Source organism: Arachis stenosperma, chromosome 7, assembly GCF_014773155.1.
Source record: "Arachis stenosperma cultivar V10309 chromosome 7, arast.V10309.gnm1.PFL2, whole genome shotgun sequence".
Lineage (NCBI taxonomy): Eukaryota > Viridiplantae > Streptophyta > Magnoliopsida > Fabales > Fabaceae > Arachis > Arachis stenosperma.
The window spans coordinates 76,064,110-76,085,642 of record NC_080383.1 but is presented as its reverse complement, the minus strand read 5'-3'; the positions used below and the strand labels follow the sequence as shown (position 1 = coordinate 76,085,642).

General features: G+C 36.1%; 1 non-coding gene across 1 annotated transcript; it reads right to left on the bottom strand.

Annotated features, from left to right (window-relative positions):
- Positions 1 to 16,441: 16,441 nt before the first annotated feature.
- LOC130942277 (small nucleolar RNA R71) lies at positions 16,442 to 16,549 on the bottom strand. Its single transcript, XR_009070854.1, has one exon. It is a non-coding gene; the product is annotated as a small nucleolar RNA R71 (small nucleolar RNA).
- Between the last annotated feature and the right edge of the window lie 4,984 nt (positions 16,550 to 21,533).

Below are 21,533 nucleotides of genomic sequence, written 5' to 3'. Positions count from 1 at the left end.
AAAATGATTTATGGCTTAAATGCCAATTTCATGAATTTGATGATTTTGAATGTGGAAGTGCTGTTTTGTTGAGAGCCGGATTGGCTGTGTATGTTTATACATATTGATTGGTTCTGGATTGAACCGTGAGCCGGAATGGCTGTGTATGATATGAATATTGGCTGGTTCTGGAATGAACCGTGAGCCGGATGGCTGAGATGGATGGTGATCCATGGATGAGATTGAATGCATGTTTATGCTGAATCATTGATAAATGTGAATGTTGCACTTCCACTATCGGAGATGAGGGTTTCCCTGGGTAGTAGCAGTGGCTAGCCACCACGTGCTCCAGGTTGAGACTTGATACTCTGTTGACCCTATGTCGTAAGTGTGGCCGGGCACTGTGAAAGTCCCGGATGAGCTCGCCCCCGAAATATTCACCAGTGAGGGTGATGGATATGGATCATGTTTATGATCAAGTTTATGATGAGTATAACTCGAGTTGGGGATGCGCGACAGAGGGACAGTCCAATGGTTAGCTACCAAGACTTGTCGGGTTGGCTCTATAACCGACAGATGATATCATCAGCCACTAGGGACAGGCATGCATCATATGCATCTTTATGACATTGTTTGGGTATGCATATTGTACTTGGTTTGCCTATGTGATTAACTGCTAATTGTTCTACTTGCAATAACTGTTTGTTTGTGTTTGCATCTTCCTACTTGTGTTTGCTTCTGGAACTATGTTGGATTGTGGTGGATTGGTTGTGGTTGGATTGTTTGGGCCTAGGGCCGTGGTTGAATGAGATGGACCGATGGTTGATTTCGGTTTTGTGGTTCTGGTTTGGAATAAGATATGAAAGGTTATTTTGGTTCAGTATAGATAAACCTTTTTGAAATGCTTTGATGTTTTGAGAATTGAACGGTTCCTCTTTCAGAAAAGATTTCTGACTTTACTTTTATTGTAAACTGTTGTTTTTGAAAAGAGGCATAAGATGGTTAATAATCACTGGTACGATTTATCTTCATGTATCCTATTACAGTAATTCCCAAAAACCCTCTACTGAGAACCCTTTCGAGGATGATGTTCTCACCCCCTACATTTTTCCCCTTTCAGGATTTGGGCGCAGAAGTTATGAAGAGTTTAATTATTTGTTATTGAGATGCTCTGTATTGCTTTAGATTATTATTTTTGTACCCTCGCCTTTATCTTGATATATTTTGTAAGAGGGATAGGGATTGTATTGGTTAATGTTTGTAGTATTAATTATACATACATATATATATATATATATATATATATATATATATGTATGTATGTATGTATGTATATACATGGATGTACTCTTTACGAGTTTATTATAAGTTGTATGATATCTATGGATGTACGTTATCGAATGGAGTATCTTGGGAACGATATTGTGGTAAAAAGTTTTAAACAGGCTCATATTTTAGTATTAAATAATATAAGTGTCGTCGTAATGTCCGAGCTATCAGAGTTGCACAGCCGGAAGCGTGAGCTTTGGTAGTTAGGGTGTTACACAAACCAAGTTAATTAAAGTAAACTAGGCTGAATTCAAAAGTGCATTCGACTCTTCACATCATCAAAATAATCAACTCAATTCAAATCAATCCTCAACGGATTAAACTCAGATTTCAAATCTTTAAAGAACCAACTTTAAAACATTACATTTTACAAAACCGCACAGTAATTCAGCCAAACCAACATCCATAAACATTCGAGTCAATCAAATAATACATAAGGCAGATAGAATCACCACATACACAATATCTCACATCAGTATCCATATGTAATAATTTCAATACATAAAACATAGTTTTTGGAAAGCACCCCTACCTCGACAAATTGAAACTATAACCCAAGCTTGTTAATTGATCCCTTTTTGCTCAGCCCGAAATTACCAGCAATCAGAACCTCGGCTTTGCTTGCTCCCTCGAAGGCAGAAACAGCTACAAACGGCATAAACAAATCGGATTCTAACTCCTAAAACCATTAACATCGCAAATGCTTTATTTCACATAACAGAACACTAACGCAAAGCTTTAGAAAACAGATATACTCACAGAACTAACAAAACGGAACAGCTGTGATTTCGAACCGGCCCGGCAACAGATCTGGCGGCGGCCAGAAGCTCCGGTGGGTCATCTATAAAAATCGCGCAGCATCAAAGCCTTCTAAAAACTCAAACTGACCAAAACCACAAATTTAAAAACCCTTACCGGCAGAGCGTTCTCCGGCGGCAGAGGCAGCCTCAGCTCCAACTACTCGTAATAGCACAACAACTCTAGTCGTGACATGCCATAACTCGAATTCAGCTCTACGTTACTAAAACCTTAGGATTCCTACCCAAATATAATAAGGTGCAAATTTCAAGGGCTCCGGAATGTAACTCTTATCGCGACTAAGGAGAAGTGACTGAGCCAAGCGGTGGCATTCCTGGCGGTGGCTCCGGTGGCTACAGGACTGCTCCTGGCGACCAGAACAGCGGCAAGGCTTCCTCCTCCTCTGGTAGTAACAATGCAGAAGCTTCAGCTAGGCACCGCAGAGTAGCAGATTGGCAACTCTAACTAACTCAGGTGACCTTCTAGTGGCAGCGCCAAAGGCATCTGCGGTGGAAAATGGAGGCAGCAGCGATGGCCTCTCGGCGGCAGTGACCGGCTTCAACGGGGCTCCCCTGTCGTGCTCTCTCTCTCTGCCATGCCAACTCCAATCTCTCTCTCTTCGTACTCGCCGGTAGAGGCAAGATGGCGGTGACTCAGCAAGGATGAGCTCCTATGGTTCGGTGACAGAGGCGCGGCTCAGGCTCCAAGGACCGGTTGGCAATGGCAGCGACAGCACGGCTCAGCAACCGCGTGGTAACGGCGCGAATAGATCCTTCTTCTCCCTTCGGCTAGCAACGGCAGCGACGGTAGGACGCGTTGGCGCGGCGGCGAGGCAACGACAATGCGGTGAGCTTCCTTCTGCCTCTCCTTAGCCGCATCTCAATCTCCCTCTCCTTCTCTGCCGCAGTTCCTTCCTTTCATGGAAATGGGAAGCCGTGTGTGCTGCGATCTGTTGGGGAAAGGGGAAAGATTTGCTGCTGTTGCTGAGTGTATTGGTTTGAGAAAAAGGGAGAAGTGTTGCTACTGCTGTTAGAGGAGAGGGGAAACATTGCTGCTGCACATCAAATTGGGGAAAGGGGGAGAGTGTGTTGCTAATGGGGAAACCGAGTAACCGGGTTAGGATTTTAGGGTTTTATTTTGAAAATTAGGGTTAAGGGTATTATGGTAATTTCACATAAAATTGGGAATAGTATAGTAATTGAAACCAATGTAAATCCAACACTAATTGTATGTGGAAAAATACTATTTGCTCATCAATTTTACAAATTATTTTCAATAAAAATGCCCAAATCTAAAAATTAGAAATAATATAATTAATTTCTCTATTTTCTAAAATAGCAACATTAATATTTAAAATATTAATTATTTAATCCAAATCATATAGAAATATTTATTATTTTACAACTTCCAACTTTATAATTTGAATATAGAAAATAATCCAAAAATTGTAAAATTGGATAATAATCTCAATTTATTTCAAATTCAATAAATCAAAACTTGCTTTAATTTTCTTTAATAGAGAAATTTCTGAAATTAAAGCTACAGAAACACTGAATTTGAAATTAGCTAATGATAGCCCTTTTTCAAAGATCTTGGGTCTTACACAGGTTTATTAGCGATTTCGTATGGTGCCGTCCTAGTTTCTCTTTCTTTGAATTCACTACAAGGTTTTTGTTTATTTGTGGCAGTTTTTTCTCTTATTTGTAGAGGTTTATAACCTCCACCAAATAGTTTGTGGGAGTTTCCAAAATTCCCAAATTTGAGGTGCCACGAGATTTTTTGTGGGAGTTTTTAAAAACCTCCAAAATCTATTTAGTGGGGGGTTTTATATTGAACTTTTGTGGTGGTTTAAAATCACTTTTGTGGCAGTTTAAACCCCCCTCCCACAAAATTGATTTTTTAATTTAACAAAAATTAACTATTTTGTGAGATTTTCAAACCTCCACAAATTCTATAATTATTTATTTATTTTTAATTTCAAATCATTCATTAAGCTCATCTCATTTACATACTCTCAAATTAGAAATTTATTTTTTAATATTAAAATTTAAAAACTAAATCTTTTATAACACAATTCCTCAATATAAGACATAACTTTATATAACAAAAAAATTCTCAATGTCAATAGTTTCAAATATAATTACATATGATATTGTTTTACATAACTACAAGTGAATAGGGTGATCCTCGTCCCATTTAGGGAGTGCCCTGCCATCCCAATAACACAACAAATGCACTATTGAAACTCTATAAAAAAATACAAAGGAAGCAAAATAAGGTGCGGTGCAAGAAAACAAGAACAAACTAAAAGCATTGAATGAATGATCCCCGCACCTTGTTAATAGATTCTTCCAAATTGAGAGTGCCCACAAGCTTTGCTGTGCTCTTCTCCATAATCAACTTGGCCACCCTTCAAATAATAGAATAATTCTCGGGCCTTGAAATATAAATAAATAAATAAATAAATAATCAGAATTAAAAAAAGAAGTTCGTTGGAAAATCACACACAAATCGATTAAGAGGAAAACACATGAATGAACATCAGACATAAATTATTAATTTTTTTCTTAAGCCTTCAACCTTACCTATTATGGACGCTGGTTAAAGACCCCAAATTCAGAACCAGAACCCTTTCATCTTTCTTCTTTACCCCAGCAAAGTATGACAAAGCACCTAATTTCTAAAAGAGAAAACAACAATTATGTACAATAAGAAACCCAGCAAAGAATTAAAATTAAATTATATTATTAATTTATCATATTATTATTCATTGGAAGATAGAAAAGCTTAGTCCAACCCAGAAAAAGCTAAAAAAGTGTAACTTTGAAGCAGGAAAAGAAAAGGAGATTGGTACTTGGTACTTGGTAATTCATACCCCTTTGCAAAATCTGAAAATTCCATGAACAAGAACAATAGGAGGAAGATCATCACCATTGGTAGAAGCAGCACTGTTTCCTTCATCAGCAAAAATTATTCTCTTCTCATTGACCTTATTGACGACATCAACAATCTTTTTAGACTTTTCGTACAGTATTTCATTGAGCGACTCAGATAAATCTCCAGCAACAACTGAGCTGAAAATGTAGAATCCATAAAACAAATGAACCGAAGAGCTCACAAACAGTTCCACCATATACCCCATCCGTAACCTCAATATTTTATCAAACACACTCTAATATTTCCTGATTCAAAAACCAAGCATTTTTATAAATGTTGTTGGAAAAAGCAAGAAATATGTGCTATTAATCATGTGAAGAAAATTCAATGTACAGAGAGAAGTCAGAAAACCTGAGTTAACAAGAACATCATAGAATTACCATTTGTCACCATTAAAGACCCGAGGAAGGAACTTGCCCGCAAACATGTGGCTGAAGGGACCATGGCTAACAGCATGCAGTAATCCTAGGCAGAATATTATATCATATTAGTAATAATAACAAAATAGCGAAATTAGAAGTGTCAAAACAAACAACTCCCCAGAGATGTCAGGTACCAGCAAGCTTTACTGTGATTACATCGAAATGTTCAAAACCAAGCTCTGGGCCCTAAAAGCATAGTAAGATTATTTAACAACATAATCTCATATCATCTTGCCAATAACAAGCATATAGCAACACAAGGCAGTTTATATAAATTAACTTGGTATTTTTTTTACTATGTCAATAGCTTTGTCGGCAAGCCAATAAATCAAGTGAATGCTCAAAACGAGTGTGTACAGCTCCAAAGTAAACCATATGAGTTAGACCTATATTACATTAAAATCAAAGATTCAAAGTTAGGGCTTAATTTTGATCGACTAAGTGCAGACTTCCTCACATATAACATGACAATATCCATATGCTCTGCCATAAAACTATATACTAAATTTGATAAACATAGAGTTATTTCGTGAATCCTATTTGACTACTTCATTCACATGTTGTAAGTTGACTCACCTAGCTGCTTCAAATCACAAAGTCTGTATAAATTTAAAACAAAAAAAAAAAGTTAAAAGAAGTAAGAGAGTTATGTAGTAAAAGTAGTATATAGTTTGACTATGCGTACTTACCTCTGAAATTGTTCGGTGTCAACAAATTTCAATGTTGACTTTTGTTTCTATTTTCAACACCTCGTCAATTTACCATCAATTTAAAAGTCACTGTAAAGAATATTCTAGCCTCAACTAGTAACAATATTGAATTTGCATAATTTAAAAGACAGCACAATATCACCATTAATCTATTGAAGACTCAATCTGAATCCAAATCCACATTAATAAAAAAAAAGTGGTAAGCATTTTCACCTAAAGAACAAAGACTCACCTTTGAGGATTGTCGTCGTCTGGTAGTTATTGCTGTTTTTCCTGATTGAGAACCATTATGATTGAGAACCATGAAAAAGAAAACTTCCAAAAAATTAAAGTTATAATGCAGAGGCTGAAATTATGACTTTTTTATTTTTCAATAAAATATATTCCATTAGAAAATAAACTAATATAGCAGAATTCTAATATTTTTTACAAAGATGAACATTCACCTAAAAAGCCTAAGTCACATGTATAGTAAAAAATACTGATTGATTTTTAGCATATTCTATAAGTCAAACTTAAAAAATAAGAACATAGAATAAAAATACAAAATGCAGATTAACCAACCAAAACAAAGTAACTAATAATCACTCCTAACATAAAAAATGAGGAAGAATAAAAGAAAAGCCATATAACACTTCTGTGTTATATAGAAAGGTTTTAATGCTAAGAATTAGTATTGATATAGAAAGGTTTAATTGATTATTTATTACAAATTTTTTATGTTGAATAATTAACGGGTAACTTGAAGCTTGAAAATTTCAAGCATGTAGGCAAATATGAAGCTGAGTTAATAATATAGATAACAAAAGAGCACTTTTTTATATATTTTTTTCCTTTTTTTTAATCAATAAAAAAGTCATACATCCTCTACTAAGAGTAGCTTCGTATTACTTCTCCTCCTACATTAAAGCTAGCTTCTTAATTCAAATCAACAAGACAAAATTTTCTTCCTAAATTCCATTTTGTCATATATTACGCTACAAGCAGTGGATTAAGTGCCTTGGCTACACCAATCTAACAACTGATTTTTCCGAATTTCAAAGGCATATCTTTCAAACTGATAACTTCAGAGAGTGACACCCAATTAGAAAACTACAGCCATTTGGATTGGATACAGATTTATTTTTAGGAGATAGCATTAGCAATTTAAACACGAGAGCTGATAAATCCCTTTTTAGGGTTTATCTTATATAGATTTTAAGGATTTTATCAATGATCTTTCACACTTATTCATGTAAAAATGCATGATTTGGTGTCCTTTCCCGATTTTGCCTTATAGATGAGAACATGCTTCTTTTGTATTGAATTAGATATGTTTTGATCCTTCTCTATTACCATTCGATGCAGTGATCCATGTGTTAAGTGATTTCAGAGCTTATAGGGCAATGATGGCTTGGAGGAGAGGATAGGAGCATGCATAAAGGGAAGGAGCATGGAAATTAAAGCTTTGGAATTTCGAGCAAGGGCGCGCACACGCACCTGGCGCGTACGCACGAATGCGCACCAGAGTGACCGATGCGAAGGAGTCAAACCCAAGAGCCGACGTATTTAGCGGCTGAGCCAGAACCTCAAGGGATGCGCCCGCGTACTTCGCGCCTGCGCGCAGATCGCAAAAACCCCAGGGACGCGTACGCGCGTTGTGCACGTACGCGCCGATGACCACACGTGATTTTTTAAGAAGAAAATGTGACCAGCGATTTCAGGCAGTTACCAACCCTGTTTTGGGGAAGAATTCTGGCGGGAGAAGCTTAAGTAGACCAAGGATTGAAGGGCTTGGGAGCTATTCACTCATTAGACACATTTTTTAGATATTTTCATTAGGTAGTTACATTTTGGTAGAGAGAGAAGCTCCAACATCTCTCTAGGATTTCATTCTCCATTACAATTCTCCTTTGATTTCTTGGTGAGATCAATTGCCAATTCACTTTTGATTTGATACAAGTTGTAGATCTACTCTTCTCCTACTCTCAATTTGTGTTCTTTTGATTCCTTCACTCTAGATTTATGAATGCTTTGTTATTTTGATTTGGATCAATGAATTGAGGTATTTTCATGTTCATCCATTATAATTGTTTGATTGTTTGATGATTGTTGTTTAAATTCAACTCCTCTCTCTCAATTTCATAATGTCTTCCATGAATGGTCACCAAATGTTTGATGAAATGATAACCCTAGCTATGGAGTAAAATTTCCTTACTTGGCTTAGTGGTTGAGTTATTGGAGATACTTGAGTAGTGGATATCAATTATTGATTGAGAATTGAGAATCGCTAATTGGCTTGGAGTGCACTAAAGCTAGACTTCCCAAGGGTTAGGCTAGGACTTGTGACTCAAGTTAGTTACTTTCACTTGACTTTCCTCCATCATTAGGGGTTAACTAAGTGAAGCAACACTCAATTGATATCATAATTGAAGGAAACTATAATGATGAAACTTCCAATGCTCACCCTTGGCCAAGGCTTTTATATTGATTGATTGTTGTTTACCTTTTTGCTAGCCTACACTCTCATACCAACTCTCAACATCATAAAAGACTTCCTAATCAATAATGTGCATTCTAAGGCAATTCCTAGGGAGGACGACTCGGGACTAATACTCTCGATTGTAGATTGTAGAATTGTTTGATGCGGAATTTGCGTGTTTGTTAGACTATACTCACGATCGGACTTATTACCATTTCTATACCAACATAAAAATAACGTTCATCAAGAGCGTGTCGCAATTCAGGTATGTTCAGCTGATATGAGATTTAAACCAATATAAAAAATATCAATACTAATTGTATCGCTATCAAGTTACTGAATAATCGCAAAAGTAACAAGCCAAATTCAAAATCAAAGGGGTAATCAATCAAACTAAATTAATGTGGAGGAAATTACAAAATTAATAAAAAAAAGCTTCCATAGGAATGTATAAAAAAATGCAGAAAGAGATCTCAAAAGTTACCGTGACGCGACCTCAAGAGACGCGGCGACAGAAGAGACGGGAAAAGAGATTGTTGAAGCACGTGGTGGCATTGGCGCTAGCGGCAAGGAGATGAATGGCGGTGGCGGTGGTGGTGCCGATGGCGGCGGTAGCGACGTCAACAAAGACTACAATTTAGGGTTTCCACTATAAAACCTCCACCAATTAGTAAGAATGTTATAGTGATATTTGGTCATGAGAACTAATTCAACTTTTACAGCCATGAACAACCATCAAGAAAATACATACACCATGCAGCTGCCTATTATGTCTCATATTACTCTTGATTTTATGACTTATATACGCTACTTGTTCATTTTCAATTTTTTCACAATGAAAAGTTCAGAGACAATCTTTCTAATCAACAATTTTTAAAATTTTTTATTTTTTAAATTTTTTATCATCAAATTAAGATCAAATTAATAGAAAAAGATAAATATCCTCTCATTTAGGATTTTTTGTATCTTACTCTCAGTCATCTCTAAGTCTTAATTTTTATCTCCTTCGTGTTTAGCTCTTACACATACACCCAACATCATCAGTCTCGTTCAATCTTTTTCGATTCTCGCGCTACTCTACTCTACTCTTGAATGTTATTTACCTTCTCTTGAATTTTGTTTTATTTTGTTTTGTTTTGTATACAGAATAATCACAATTTTATTATCATTATTATTGTTTTGTATACAGGGAAAATTTATTATTATCATTATTATTGTTTTGATCATGAATTATCGATGATCAATGTGAATTATTAGCTTTATTTTAATTTTCAACACACCTTATATTATTACAATTGTTAATTTTATTATTATTATTATTATTAGTAAAAAGGAGAAAGAAGAACAGATCTGAAAGACATAAACATCAACAAGAACACGAGTTTCAAACACAGATCTAAAAAGATGCAAGCTTCAATAACAATAAAACAGTAGTGGTGATAACGCAAAACAAAGTAGAAGCATAATGAGATTATGCAAAACAAGCGGTGGCATAATAAAACAAACAAAGCGGCACAAAAAAGATTGATCAGAAAGGCAAAAAATGACTTTACACAGAAATAGAGCAAAGCAGTGCGAGAATAAAAAAAGATTGAACGAGACTGATGATGTTGGGTGTATATATAAGAGCTAAACACGAAGGAGATAAAAATTAAGACTGAGAGATGATTGAGAGTAAGATGCAAAAAATTCTAAATGAGAGGATATTTGTCTTTTTCTATTAATTTAATCTTAATTTGATGGTAAAAAACTTAAAAAATATAAAAATTTAAAAAGTATTGATTAAAAAGATTGTCTCTGAATATTTCATTGTGAAAAAATTGAAAATGAACAAGTAGCATATATAAGTCATAAAATCAAGAGTAATATGAGACATAATCAGCTGCATAGTGTATGTGTTACCTTGAGGTTGTTAATGGTTGCAAAAATTGAGTTAGTTCTCATGATCAAATATTTAAAGAAAGAGAAACTAGGAAGGCACCATACAAAATCACTAATAAACCTGCATCAGAAACAAAAGTAATAAAAGAAAAAAAGCATTATTATTCAGAACAAGCTCATGATAAGGATGTAACCAAAATTTCTAATTAACTTCTAAGTTCGAATCTAGTAATCAGCAACAATACTCATCTCATCGGCAACAAAAATTTAGAAGAAAAAAAGTTCAACAAACATTCTTGAAAATTTATAAAATCATAAAATTTCAACAAGTATTTTCAACAATTACTCATGACCAATCATTTTTTATAGCACTTACATCAACAAACTCATTACCATTCTTAAGACATTGGAATCAAGGACAATATGTAAATATTTGATGCTCAAAATGCATATATGCAGACTTAGATGGCATAGACAGACATTAATAAATCACTTACACCTCACAAGATCCTATAATGATGAACTATGAATATTTCCCAAACTACGACTATATAATATTTGATTGAAATAAAATAATATATTTAATTTGTGTAAATATTTCTAATAGAGGTGTTAGAAAATGGTTTGCTGGAGTCAAACCTTATCAAGGTACTCGTGTTTCATTTTAAACCAAGAGTAGAGTGCATATTATAATAGTAATATTCATCATTATTTAGCAGCTTAATATGTAGAAGATATTTATCACTAACATAAAAATTCTGAGACATTCTTCCCCTGACTAATGAAATAACATAAAAATTAAATACATCGGTGCTAAGTACCGATTCCATTATTCTCAATTCCGCATATCCATGGCCTCTATAGAGAATCGTTGTTGTCATTTGCTCTAATCTCAGATAAATTATTCTATCTAAAAATTATACTGTCCTACTCAATACTCATCCTTTATGCCAGAGTTCTTGGAGTAACAATAGTGAGGGATTAAAATGAAAAGAAAAGAAAAATTCAATTGGAACCATAAATCCACTTCTCGGCATTGCTGGCAAAACTATAAATATTTCTCAATAGTCAATGAAATAATAAGTAAAAGAAGGAAAAATCTTTTAATATGAATATATTATTGATTTCAGTAAAACTAATATGCTAATGACACATTTGAATAGTACTAGTGTCTCTGCGTATATAATCCCAATACATGTGTTTGCAAGAAATATAACTGATAATAAGAAGAAGCACAGAAAAAAAAATTCAACACATTTTACTGCCCAAGTATATATGACGATGAGCACATACATAATTGAAATATTTATATATTTATAATCCGTTCTGGGTTGATAACTTCAAAACAAATTTCTTTCCAGATTCAGGTTTTTTCATGAAATGTCCCAATATTCAGATTAGTAACAAATAAAAAAAATATTACATTAGCAATATTAGAGTCAAATTATCAAACAGGTTGCATGCATGAGAAAAGAAAAAAAAATGCAAGAAAAAACATACTTGAAATACTCAATGGAGTAAGTAAGTGAGTGAGTGATGACACGAAGAGCGGGCACACCAGGCCCGTGGAAGCTGGCGATTCGCGAATCTAGGGAGGGCTTTGAGGCTTTCACATTGATGACACGAACGGCGAGGGGTTTGAGACTTCGAGACAAGCTCCACGAACAACCCAACAGACGGCAATGACAGACGGTGGCCAAAGCGCGGCTGATGCCTAGCTTCACAGGTTGGAGCAAGGCGACGTTGGACGGTGGGCTTCAAAGCTGGTGATTGATGAAAGAGGGGAGGAGGGTGCGTGGCTGGCTAGGAGAGAGGGTTTGGATGCTAGGTTATTGATGAGCGGATAATTTATACGCTTTTCGGCATTATATTTAGGTAATTTTTAGTAGGATCTAGCTACTTTTAGGGATATTTTCATTAGTTTTTATGCTAAATTTACATTTCTAGACTTTACTATGAGTTTGTGTATTTTTCTGTGATTTCAGGTATTTTCTGGCTAAAATTGAGGGACCTGAGCAAAACTCTGATAAAAGGCTCACAAAAGGACTGCTGATGCTGTTGGATTCTGACCTCCCTGTACTCGAAATAGATTTTCTGGAGCTATAGAATTCCAAATGGCGCGCTCTCAATGGAGTTGGAAAGTAGACATCCAGAGCTTTCCAGCAATATATAATAATTTATACTTTATTCGAGATTAGACGACGTAAACTGGCGCTCAACGCCAGTTCCATGCTACATTCTGGAGTCAAACGCCAGAAACACGTCACAAACCAGAGTTAAACGCCAAAAACATGTTACAACTTGGCGTTTAACTCCAAAAGAAGCCTCTACACGTGTAAAGCTCAAGCTCAGCCCAAGCACACACCAAGTGGGCCCCGGAAGTGTATTTCTGCTTAAATTACTTATTTATGTAAACCCTAGTAGCTAGTCTAGTATAAATAGGACATTTTACTATTTATTAGACATCTTAGTTTTCATCTTTTGACAGTGTAGTCTTTGACCACATCTTTGGACGTTTAGTTCTTAGACCATGAGGGCTGGCCATTCAGCCATGCTTGGACCATCACTTATGTATTTTTAACGGTTGAGTTTCTGCACACCATAGATTAAGGGTGTGGAGCTCTGCTGTACCTCGAGTTTCAATGCAATTACTACTATTTTCTATTCAATTCAGTTTATTTCTTTTCTAAGATATTCGTTGTACTTCACCATGATGAATGTGATGATCCGTGACACTCATCATTATTCTCACCTATGAACACGTGACTGACAACCACCTCCGTTCTACCTTAGACCGAGCGCATATCTCTTGGATTTCTTAATTAGAATCTTCGTGGTATAAGCTAGAATTGATGGCGGCATTCATGAGAATCCGGAAGGTCTAAACCTTGTCTGTGGTATTTCGAGTAGGATTTAGGGATTGAATGACTGTGACGAGCTTCAAACTCGCGCTTGTTGGGCGTGATGACAAACGCAAAAGAATCAATGGATTCTATTCTGACATGATCGAGAACCGATAGATGATTAGTCGTGCTGTGACAGAGCATTTGGACCTTTTTCACTGAGAGGATGTGATGTAGCCATTGACAACGGTGATTCCCTACATACAGCTTGCCATGGAAAGGAGTAAGAAGGATTGGAAGTATGAAAGCAGTATGTTGCAGAGATCCAAAAGGAACACAGCATCTCCATACACTTATCTGAAATTCTTACCAATGATTTACATAAGTATTTCTATCTTTATTTTCTGTTTATTTATTATTATTATTCGAAAACTCCATAACCATTTATTATTCGCCTAACTGAGATCTACAAGATGACCATAGCTTGCTTCATACCAACAATCTTCGTGGGATCGACCCTTACTCACATAAGGTTTATTACTTGGACGACCCAGTGCACTTGTTGGTTAGTTGTGCGAATTTGTGAAGAAAGTGCTGAGTTAGTAGATGCGCATACCAAGTTGAATGCCATTATTAGAGATCACAACTTCGTGCACCAAGTTTTTGGCGCCGTTGCCGGGGATTGTTCAAGTATGGACAACTGACGGTTCATATTGTTGCTCAGATTAGGTAATTTTCTTTTTGTTTTATTTTCAAAAATTTTTCAAAAAAAATTTTCTCACCTGTTTTCGGAACTTTTTCAAAATTCTTTCAAAAATTTTTTTTTCCTTCTGTTTTCGAAAATTATTCTAAATTTTTAGGAATGAATTCTAGAGTTTCATGGTAACATGTTGAAGCCTGGCTGGCTGCAAAGCCATATCCAAATTCTTTTGGATTGAGGCTTCCACTTGTCAACATAAAAGGCATGTATATGGAGTTGGATGAAGTTTCAGCTGTTGCATGCCTGATTTATATCCTAAAGCTGGCTGGCTATTAAGCCATGTCCAACCCTTGAATTGGAGCTTTAGGCTAATATTGAAAGATTCCTGGAATTCTTATTAAAAATTTTTGAATTTTTTATTTTCTTTTTCCTATAAAATTTCGAAAAATTAAAGAAAATACAAAAAATTATAAAATCATAAAAACCAAAAATATTTTGTGATTCTTGTTTGAGTCTTGTGTTATGTTTTAAGTTTGGTGTCAATTGCATATTCATCTTGTTCTTACATTTTTCGAAAATTCATGCATTCATAGTGTTCTTCATGATCTTCAAGTTGTTTTTGGTAAGTCTTCTTGTTTGATCTTGATATTTTCTTGTTTTGTGTTTTTTGTTGTTTTCCATATGCATTTTTGCATTCATAGTGTCTAAGCATTGAGAATTTCTAAGTTTGGTGTCTTGCATGTTTTTCTTTTCTTGAAAATTTTTCAAAAATAAGTCTTGATGTTCATCTTGATCTTCAAAGTGTTCTTGGTGTTCATCTTGACATTCATAGTGTTCTTGCATGCATCATTATTTTGATTCATAATTTTCATGTTGTAAGTCATTTTTGTTGTTTTTCTCTCTCATCATTAAAAATTCAAAAATCAAAATAATATATTTTTTCCTTTTTTCTCTCATAAATTTTGAAAATTTGAGTTGATTTAGTCAAAAAATTTTAAAACTTAACTATTTCTCATAAGTCAAGTCAAAATTTCAAATTTAAAAATTTTATCTTTTCAAAACTTTTTCAAAAATCAAATCTTTTTCATTTTTCTTACTATTTTTCGAAAATTTTTAATTTGAATTTTAAAATCTTTTTCTTATCTTTATTTCAAAATTTCAAAAACTTTACTAACAATTAATGTGATTGATTCAAAAATTTGAAGTTTGTTACTTTCTTGTTAAGAAAGGTTCAATCTTTAAATTCTAGAATCATATCTTTTAGTTTCTTGTTAGTCATGTAATTAAATTTTAATTTAAAAAAAATTCAATTCTTTTTCAAAATATCTTTTCTATCATATCTTTTTCAAAATTTTATCTTTTTCAAAAATTTGATTTTAAAATGTCTTTTCCAACTTCTTATCTTTTCAAAATTGATTTTCAAATCTTTTTCAACTAACCAATTAACTTTTGTTTATTTTTTATCTTTTTCAAAACCACCTAATCAAAACCACCTAACTAATTTTAGCTCTCTAATTTTCGAAAATTACCTCCCTCTTTTTCAAAATTCTTTTAATTAACTAATTGTTTTAAATTTTAATTTTAATTTTATTTCTTCTCTTAATTTTCGAAAATCACTATCCCTTTTTCAAAATTAATTTTCGAATTCTCTCCCTCTCATCTTCTTCTATTTATTTATTTATTTACTAACACTTCTCTTCATCTCAAGAATCTGAACCTATCTTCACTCTTGTGTTTGGATTCTTACCTTTTCCTTCTTCTATTCCTTTTTTCTTCTACTAACATAAAGGAATCTCTCTACTATGGTAAAGAGGATCCCTATTATTATTTTCTGTTCCCTTCTTTTTCATATGAGCAGGAGCAGGGACAAGAATATTCTTGTTGAGGCAGATCCTGAACCTGAAAGGACTCTGAAGAGGAAACTAAGAGAAGCTAAATTACAACAGTCCAGAGATAACCTTACAGAAATTTTCGAAAAGGAAGAGGAGATGGCAGCCAAAAATAATAATGCCAGGAGGATGCTTGGTGATTATACTACACCTACTTCCAAATTTGATGGAAGAAGCATCTCAATCCTTGCCATTGGAGCAAACAATTTTGAGCTGAAACCTCAACTAGTTGCTCTACTGCAACAGAACTGCAAGTTCCATGGACTTCCATCAGAAGATCCCTACCAGTTTTTAACTGAGTTCTTGCAGATCTATGAGACTGTTAAGACTAATGGAGTAGATCCTGAAGTCTACAGGCTTATGCTTTTCCCCTTTGCTGTAAGAGACAGAGCTAGAATATGGTTAGATTCACAACCTAAAGATAGCTTGGACTCCTGGGATAAGCTGGTCGCAGCCTTTTTGGCTAAGTTCTTTCCTCCTCAAAAGATAAGCAAGCTTAGAGTGGATGTTCAGACTTTCAAACAAAAAGATGGTGAATCCCTCTATGAAGCTTGGAAAAGATACAAGCAGATGACCAAAAGGTGTCCTTCTAACATGCTTTCAGAGTGGACCATTCTGGATATATTCTATTATGGTCTATTTGAGTTCTCCAAGATGTCATTGGACCATTCTACAGGTGGATCCATTCATCTAAAGAAAACGCCTGCAGAAGCTCAAGAACTTATTGACATGGTTACAAATTCATGTACACTTCTGAGAGAAATTCCATGAACAATGGGATGCCTCAAAAGAAAGGAATTCTTGAAATTGATGCTCTGAATGCCATATTGGCTCAGAACAAAATGTTGACTCAGCAAGTCAACATGATTTCTCAAAGTCTGAATGGATGACAAAATGCATCCAACAGTACTAAAGAGGCATCTTCTAAAGAAGAAGCTTATGATCCTGAGAACCCTGCAATGGCAGGGGTAAATTACATGGGTGAACCTTATGGAAACACCTATAATTCCTCATGGAGAAATCATCCAAATTTCTCATGAAAGGATCAACAAAAGCCTCAACAAGGCTTTAATAATGGTGGAAGAAATAGGCTCAGCAATAGCAAGCCTTATCCATCATCTTCTCAGCAACAGACAGAGAATTCTGAGCAGAGCACCTCTAACTTAGCAAACTTAGTCTCTGATCTGTCTAAGGCCACTTTAAGTTTCATGAGTGAAACAAGGTCCTCCATTAGAAATCTAGAGGCACAAGTGGGCCAGCTGAGTAAGAAAATCACTGAAACTCCTCCTAGTACTCTCCCAAGAAACACTGAAGAGAATCCAAAAAGAGAGTGCAAGGCCATTGACATAATCAACATGGCCGAACCTAGAGAGGAAGGAGAGGACATGAATCCCAATGAGGAAGACCTCATGGGACGTCTCTCAAGCAAGAAGGAGTTCCCTATTGAGGACCTAAAGGAATCTGAGGCTCATATAGAGACCATAGAGATTCCATTAAACCTCCTTCTGCCATTCATGAGCTCTGAAGACTATTCTTCCTCTGAAGAGGATGAAAATGTAAATGGAGAGCAAGTTGCTCAATATCTATGAGCCATCATGAAGCTGAATGCCAAATTGTTTGGTAATGAGACTTGGGAAGGTGAACCTCCCTTGCTCATTAATGAAGTAGATAAATGGATTCAGCAAACTTTACTTCAAAAGAAACAAGATCCTGGAAAATTCTTAATACCATGTACCATAGGCACCATGACCTTTGAGAAGGCTCTGTGTGACCTAGGGTCAGGCATAAATCTTATGCCATTCTCTGTAATGGAGAAGCTGGGAACCATTGAGGTACAGCATGCCATATTCTCATTGCAAATGGCAGACAAGTCAGTAAGACAAGCTTACGGATTGGTAGAGGACGTGTTAGTGAAGGTTGAAGGCCTTTACATCCCTGCTGATTTCATAATCTTAGACACTAGGAAGGAGGAGGATGAATGCATCATCCTTGGAAGACCTTTCCTAGCCACAGCAGGAGCTGTGATAGATGTTAACAGAGGAGAATTAGTCCTTCAATTGAATGGGGACTACCTTATGTTTAAGACCCAAGGGTGTTCTTCTATAACAATGGAGAGGAAGCATGAAAAGCTTCTCTCAGTGCAGAGTCAAACAAAGCCCCCACAATCAAGCTGTGAGGCTCCATGAGAGCCCACTGTCAAGCTATTGACATTAAAGAAGCGCTTATTGGGAGGCAACCCAATTTTTATTTATCTAATTTTATTTTTCTTTTATTGTTCTTTTATGTTTTATTAGGTTCATGATCATGTGGAGTCACAAAATAAATACTAAAATTAAAAACAGCAGAAGAAAAAGCACACCCTGAAGGAAGGGCTTACTGGCGTTTAAACGCCAGTAAGGAGCATCTGGCTAGCGTTCAACGCCAGAACAGAGCATGGTTCTGGCGTTGAACGCCAGAAACAAGCAGCATCCTGGCGTTTAAACTCCAGGAATACACCCTGAGGAAAGCTGGCGCTGAACGCTAGAAACAAGCATGGAACTGGCGTTCAACGCCAGAAACATGCTGTAAATGGCCGTTGAACGCCCAAAACAAGTATGAAGCTGGCGTTCAACGCCAGAAACAAGCATCAATTTGGCGTTGAACGCCAGGATTGCATGCAGAGGGCGTTTTACACGCCTCATTGGTGCAGGGATGATAATCCTTGACACCTCAGGATCTGTGGACCCCACAGGATCATCTCAGGATCTGTGGACCCCATAGGATTCCCACCTACCTCAACTCACCTTCTCTCCTCTTCACACAATCCAATAACACTCTTCCCCAAAACCCTTCACCAATCACCTCAATCTCTCTTCCCTATCACCTCTTCACCACTCACATCCATCCACTCTTCCCCATAAACCCCACCTACCTTCGAAATTCAAAATCCCTTTTCCCACCCAACCCACCCAATATGGCCGAACCTTAACCCCTCTCCCTCCATTCTTCTTCATTTTCACACAACACAACCTTCTCTTCTCCTCCTTGGCCAAAACACAACCCTCTCTTCTTCTCCTCCATATCTTCTTCTTCTTCATCTATTCTTTCTTCTTTTGCTCGAGGGCGAGCAACATTCTAAGTTTGGTGTGGTAAAAGCATAGCTTTTTGTTTTTCCATAACCATTTATGGCACCTAAGGCCAGAGAAACCTCAATAAAGAGGAAAGGGAAGGCAATTGCTTCCACCTCTGAGTCATGGGAGATGGAGAGATTCATCTCAAGGGTCTATAGCTCAGTAGTAGAACATTTGACTGCACATTAAGAGAGCCCACTCATGGACCTCAATAAGAGTATGAGCAATTCCCTCGTCAAGAAATCCCTGAGATGCCTCAAGGGATGCACTTTCCTCCCAACAACTATTGGGAAGAACTCAACACTTCTCTAGAAGATTTGAGTTACAGTATAGATCAATTAAGGGTGAAACATCAAGAGCACTCCATCATTCTCCATGAAATTAGAGAAGATCAAAGAGCAATGAGGGAGGAACAACAAAGGCAAGGAAGAGACATAGAAGAGCTCAAGGACATCATTGGTTCTTCAAGAAGAAAGCGCCACCATCACTAAGGTGGACTAATTCCTTGTTCTTATTTCTCTATTTTTTTCGATTTTTATGCTATATGTTTGTTTATGTTTTGTGTCTCTACTTCATGATCATTAGTATGTAGTAACTATGTCTTAAGGCTATGAATAAATCCATGAATCCTTCACCTCTTTTAAATGAAAAATGTTTCTAATTCCAAAGAACAAGAAGTACATGAGTTTCGAATTTATCCTTGAATTTAGTTTAATTATATTGATGTGGTGACAATACTTTTTGTTTTCTGAATGAATGCTTGAACAGTGCATACTTTTGATCTTGCTGTTTATAAATGTTAAAATTGTTGGCTCTTGAAAGAATGATGAACAAAGAGAAATGTTACTGATGATCTGAAAAATCATAAATTTGATTCTTGAAGAAAGAAAAAGCAGTGAATAGCAAAAGCTTGCGAAAAAAAATTTTGCGAAAAAAAAGAGAGAAAGAGAAAGAAAAAGCAAGCAGAAAAAGCCAATAGCCCTTAAAACCAAAAGGCAAGGGTGAAAAGGATCCAAGGCTTTGAGCATCAATGGATAGGAGGGCCCAAGGAAATAAAATTCAGGCCTAAGCGGCTAAATCAAGCTGTCCCTAACCATGTGCTTGTGGCATGTAGGTCCAAGTGAAAAGCTTGAGACTGAGTGGTTAAAGTTGTGATCCAAAGCAAAAAGAGTGTGCTTAAGAGCTCTGGACACCTCTGACTGGGGACTTTAGCAAACCTGAGTCACAATCTGAAAAAGTTCACCCAGTCATGTGTCTGTGGTATAAATAGGACATTTTACTATTGTATTAGACATCTTGGTTTTCATCTTTTGATAGTATAGTCTTTGACCACATCTTTGGACGTTTAGTTCTTAGACCATGAGGGCTGGCCATTCGGCCATGCCTGGACCATCACTTATGTATTTTCAATGGTTGAGTTTCTGCACATCATAGATTAAGGGTGTGGAGCTCTGCTGTACCTCAAGTTTCAATACAATTATTACTATTTTCTATTCAATTCAGTTTATTCCTTTTCTAAGATGTTCGTTGCACTTCACCATGATGAATGTGATGATCCGTAACACTCATCATCATTCTCACCTATGAACGCGTGACTGACAACCACCTCCGTTCTACCTTAGACCGAGTGCATATCTCTTGGATTCCTTAATCAAAATCTTCGTGGTATAAGCTAGAATTGATGGCAGCATTCATGAGAATCCGGAAGGTCTAAACCTTGTCTGTGGTATTCCGAATAGGATTCAGGGATTGAATGACTGTGATGAGTTTCAAACTCGCGATTGTTGGGCGTGATGACAAATGCAAAAGAATCAATGGATTCTATTCCGACATGATCGAGAACCGACAGATGATTAGCCGTGCCGTGACAGAGCATTTGGACCTTTTTCACTGAGAGGATGGGATGTAGCCATTGACAACGGTGATGCCCTACATATAGCTTGCCATGGAAAGGAGTAAGAATGATTGAAAGTATGAAAGCAGTATGTTGCAGAGATCCAAAAGGAACACAGCATCTCCATACACTTATCTGAAATTCTTACCAATGATTTACATAAGTATTTCTATCTTTATTTTCTGTTTATTTATTATTATTATTATTCGAAAACTCCATAACCATTTATTATTCGCCTAACTGAGATCTACAAGATGACCATAGCTTGCTTCATACCAACAATCTCCGTGGGATCGACCCTTACTCACATAAGGTTTATTACTTGGACGATTCATTGCACTTGCTGGTTAGTTGTGCGAATTTGTGAAGAAAGTGCTGAGTTAGTAGATGCGCATACCAAGTTGAATGCCATTATTAGAGATCACAATTTCGTGCACCAGTTATCTTCTTTTTTTTCCTAGGTTATTAAGAACTTACGAGGGAATGGGGAATTTGGGAGGGGACGTCGTTTTTGGTTTAGGAATTTAAAAAAATAAAAAATGTAGATTTTCGGAGGGAGAAACGACACCGTTTTACATAG